Below are 4,808 nucleotides of genomic sequence, written 5' to 3' on the forward strand. Positions count from 1 at the left end.
AAAAACATAATTTGCTAATTTCATATTTATATATATTTATAAAACTCTAAGCGGTGGATCACTCGGCTCATGGGTCGATGAAGAACGCAGCAAACTGTGCGTCATCGTGTGAACTGCAGGACACATGAACATCGACATTTTGAACGCATATCGCAGTCCATGCTGTTATGTACTTTAATTAATTTTATAGTGCTGCTTGGACTACATATGGTTGAGGGTTGTAAGACTATGCTAATAAAGTTGCTTATTATTATATATTTTTATAATGATATGCATATGGTATATTATTGGATATATTTATATATTCATAATATTAAATATAAAAGCAATTATCTCAAATATTTATAAAAGAAAAAATGAAGATATACAATTCTTTCTTTTTTCAATTCAAATAATACTGAGAAATGTCTAGCATAAAAAAAATTAAATTTTTTTTAACTAGAATTGTCTCTTATTTAAAGATGCGAAAATTGAAAATATATCAAATATATTGTTCTTCATAGAGATATATTGTTTATATATATACATTGCTTTATACAACCTCAACTCATATGGGACTACCCCCTGAATTTAAGCATATTAATTAGGGGAGGAAAAGAAACTAACAAGGATTTTCTTAGTAGCGGCGAGCGAAAAGAAATCAGTTCAGCACTAAGTCACTTTGTCTATATGGCAAATGTGAGATGCAGTGTATGGAGCGTCAATATTCTAGTATGAGAAATTAACGATTTAAGTCCTTCTTAAATGAGGCCATTTACCCATAGAGGGTGCCAGGCCCGTATAACGTTAATGATTACTAGATGATGTTTCCAAAGAGTCGTGTTGCTTGATAGTGCAGCACTAAGTGGGTGGTAAACTCCATCTAAAACTAAATATAACCATGAGACCGATAGTAAACAAGTACCGTGAGGGAAAGTTGAAAAGAACTCTGAATAGAGAGTTAAATAGTACGTGAAACTGCTTAGAGGTTAAGCCCGATGAACCTGAATATCCATTATGGAAAATTCATCATTAAAGTTATAATATTTAAATAATATTATAGAAATAGTGTGCATTTTTTCCATATAAGGACATTGTAATCTATTAACATATATAATTTATCATAAAATATGACTTATAGTTTATTCAAATTATTATGCTTGCATTTTAACATAGGATAAATGTCATTAATTTGATAAAGTGTTGATAGATTAATAAGAATACAGTGCGTTAATTTTTCGGAATTATATAATGGCATAATTATCATTGATTTTTGTGTTTATTATATGCACTTGTATGATTAACAATGCGAAAGATTCAGGATACCTTCGGGACCCGTCTTGAAACACGGACCAAGGAGTCTAACATATGTGCAAGTTATTGGGATATAAACCTAATAGCGTAATTAACTTGACTATTAATGGGATTAGTTTTTTAACTATTTTATAGTTAATTAACACAATCCCGGGGCGTTCTATATAGTTATGTATAATAATATTTATATTATTTATGCCTCTAACTGGAACGTACCTTGAGCAGATATGCTGTGACCCGAAAGATGGTGAACTATACTTGATCAGGTTGAAGTCAGGGGAAACCCTGATGGAAGACCGAAACAGTTCTGACGTGCAAATCGATTGTCAGAATTGAGTATAGGGGCGAAAGACCAATCGAACCATCTAGTAGCTGGTTCCTTCCGAAGTTTCCCTCAGGATAGCTGGTGCATTTTAATGTTATATAAAATAATCTTATCTGGTAAAGCGAATGATTAGAGGCCTTAGGGTCGAAACGATCTTAACCTATTCTCAAACTTTAAATGGGTAAGAACCTTAACTTTCTTGATATGAAGTTTAAGGTTATGATATAATGTGCCCAGTGGGCCACTTTTGGTAAGCAGAACTGGCGCTGTGGGATGAACCAAACGTAATGTTACGGTGCCCAAATTAACAACTCATGCAGAAACCATGAAAGGCGTTGGTTGCTTAAAACAGCAGGACGGTGATCATGGAAGTCGAAATCCGCTAAGGAGTTTGTTCGGACTCACCTGCCGAAGCAACTAGCCCTTAAAATGGATGGCGCTTAAGTTGTATACCTATACATTACCGCTAAAGTAGATGATTTATATTACTTGTAATATAAATTTTGAAACTTTAGTGAGTAGGAAGGTACAATGGTATGCGTAGAAGTGTTTGGCGTAAGCCTGCATGGAGCTGCTATTGGTACAGATCTTGGTGGTAGTAGCAAATAATCGAATGAGACCTTGGAGGACTGAAGTGGAGAAGGGTTTCGTGTGAACAGTGGTTGATCACGAGTTAGTCGGTCCTAAGTTCAAGGCGAAAGCCGAAAATTTTCAAGTAAAAATAAATATTACAATTATTGTGAAAATTATATACTTGAATAATTTTGAACGAAAGGGAATACGGTTCCAATTCCGTAACCTGTTGAGTATCCGTTTGTTATTAAATATGGGCCTCGTGCTCATCCTGGCAACAGGAACGACCATAAAGAAGCCGTCGAGAGATATCGGAAGAGCGTTCTTTTCTGTTTTATAGTCGTACTACCATGGAAGTCTTTCGCAGAGAGATATGGTAGATGGGCTAGAAGAGCATGACATATACTGTTGTGTCGATATTTTCTCCTCGGACCTTGAAAATTTATGGTGGGGATACGCAAACTTCTCAACAGGCCGTACCAATATCCGCAGCTGGTCTCCAAGGTGAAGAGTCTCTAGTCGATAGAATAATGTAGGTAAGGGAAGTCGGCAAATTAGATCCGTAACTTCGGGATAAGGATTGGCTCTGAAGATTGAGATAGTCGGGCTTGATTGGGAAACAATAATATGGTTTATGTGCTCGTTCTGGGTAAATAGAGTTATAATCATTTATGGTTGTAACTTGTTCCCCGGATAGTTTAGTTACGTATCCAATTGTGGAACTTTCTTGCTAAAATTTTTAAGAATACTAGTTGGGTCAAACCAATTAGTTCTTATTAATTATAACGATTATCAATTAACAATCAATTCAGAACTGGCACGGACGAAGGGAATCCGACTGTCTAATTAAAACAAAGCATTGTGATGGCCCTAGCGGGTGTTGACACAATGTGATTTCTGCCCAGTGCTCTGAATGTCAAAGTGAAGAAATTCAAGTAAGCGCGGGTCAACGGCGGGAGTAACTATGACTCTCTTAAGGTAGCCAAATGCCTCGTCATCTAATTAGTGACGCGCATGAATGGATTAACGAGATTCCTTCTGTCCCTATCTACTATCTAGCGAAACCACAGCCAAGGGAACGGGCTTGGAATAATTAGCGGGGAAAGAAGACCCTTTTGAGCTTGACTCTAATCTGGCAGTGTAAGGAGACATAAGAGGTGTAGAATAAGTGGGAGATATTAGACTTCGGTTTGGTATCGACAATGAAATACCACTACTCTTATTGTTTCCTTACTTACTTGATTAAATGGAACGTGTATCATTTCCTAGCCATTATACGGATATATTTATTATATCTTATGGTATTGGGTTTTGATGCAAGCTTCTTGATCAAAGTATCACGAGTTTGTTATATAATCGCAAACAAATTCTTTAATGAGAGATGCATTCATGTATTATCGATTTGAAAATTTGGTATAACTCCAATTACTCAGGTATGATCCAATTCAAGGACATTGCCAGGTAGGGAGTTTGACTGGGGCGGTACATCTCTCAAATAATAACGGAGGTGTCCCAAGGCCAGCTCAGTGCGGACAGAAACCACACATAGAGCAAAAGGGCAAATGCTGACTTGATCTCGGTGTTCAGTACACACAGGGACAGCAAAAGCTCGGCCTATCGATCCTTTTGGTTTAAAGAGTTTTTAACAAGAGGTGTCAGAAAAGTTACCATAGGGATAACTGGCTTGTGGCGGCCAAGCGTTCATAGCGACGTCGCTTTTTGATCCTTCGATGTCGGCTCTTCCTATCATTGTGAAGCAAAATTCACCAAGCGTTGGATTGTTCACCCATGCAAGGGAACGTGAGCTGGGTTTGGAACGGCGTGAGACGGTTAGTTTTACCCTACTAATGACAAAACGTTGTTGCGACAGCATTCCTGCGTAGTACGAGAGGAACCGCAGGTACGGACCAATGGCACAATACTTGTTCGAGCGAACAGTGGTATGACGCTACGTCCGTTGGATTATGCCTGAACGCCTCTAAGGTCGTATCCGTGCTGGACTGCAATGATAAATAAGGGGCAATTTGCATTGTATGGCTTCTAAACCATTTAAAGTTTATTATTTATATTTTAAACGACAATGGATGTGATGCCAATGTAATTTGTAACATAGTAAATTGGGAGGATCTTTGATCACCTGATGCCATGCTAGTTACATATGAAAACATTATTTAATACAATGACAAAGCCTAGAATCAATTGTAAACGACTTTTGTAACGGGCAAGGTGTTGTAAGTGGTTGAGCAGCTGCCATACTGCGATCCACTGAAGCTTATCCTTTGCTTGATGATTCGAAATATAAAAAAAATGTAAATATGCATGTGTAAAATGTATATTTAGTATAAAAAATCTTTATATGCTATATCTAAGAAAGCATATAAGGATTTATCACGGGTTGTCCACGTTTCCCTACTAATTGTGGCCTACTAACTGTTTCGTCATCTTATTAGTGACGTGAAAAATGAAAATAATATTTTTCATTTATATTGTTATAAGTCTTAAACCTTAAGACGGCGGGAGTTGAATTACTTTCGTTTAGGTAGCCAAATGCCTCGTCATCTTATTAGTGACGTGAAAAATGAAAATAATATTTTTCATTTATATTGTTATAAGTCTT

General features: G+C 36.8%; 2 non-coding genes across 2 annotated transcripts; both read left to right on the forward strand.

Annotated features, from left to right (window-relative positions):
* Positions 1–42: 42 nt before the first annotated feature.
* On the forward strand, positions 43–221 carry LOC138927351 (5.8S ribosomal RNA). The gene has a single exon (XR_011443867.1). It is a non-coding gene; the product is annotated as a 5.8S ribosomal RNA (ribosomal RNA).
* A 316-nt stretch (positions 222–537) lies between these two features.
* On the forward strand, positions 538–4,486 carry LOC138927349 (large subunit ribosomal RNA). The gene has a single exon (XR_011443865.1). It is a non-coding gene; the product is annotated as a large subunit ribosomal RNA (ribosomal RNA).
* The last annotated feature ends 322 nt before the right edge of the window (positions 4,487–4,808 follow it).

The sequence above is a fragment of the Drosophila bipectinata genome, unplaced genomic scaffold, assembly GCF_030179905.1.
Source record: "Drosophila bipectinata strain 14024-0381.07 unplaced genomic scaffold, DbipHiC1v2 scaffold_222, whole genome shotgun sequence".
Classification (NCBI taxonomy): domain Eukaryota; kingdom Metazoa; phylum Arthropoda; class Insecta; order Diptera; family Drosophilidae; genus Drosophila; species Drosophila bipectinata.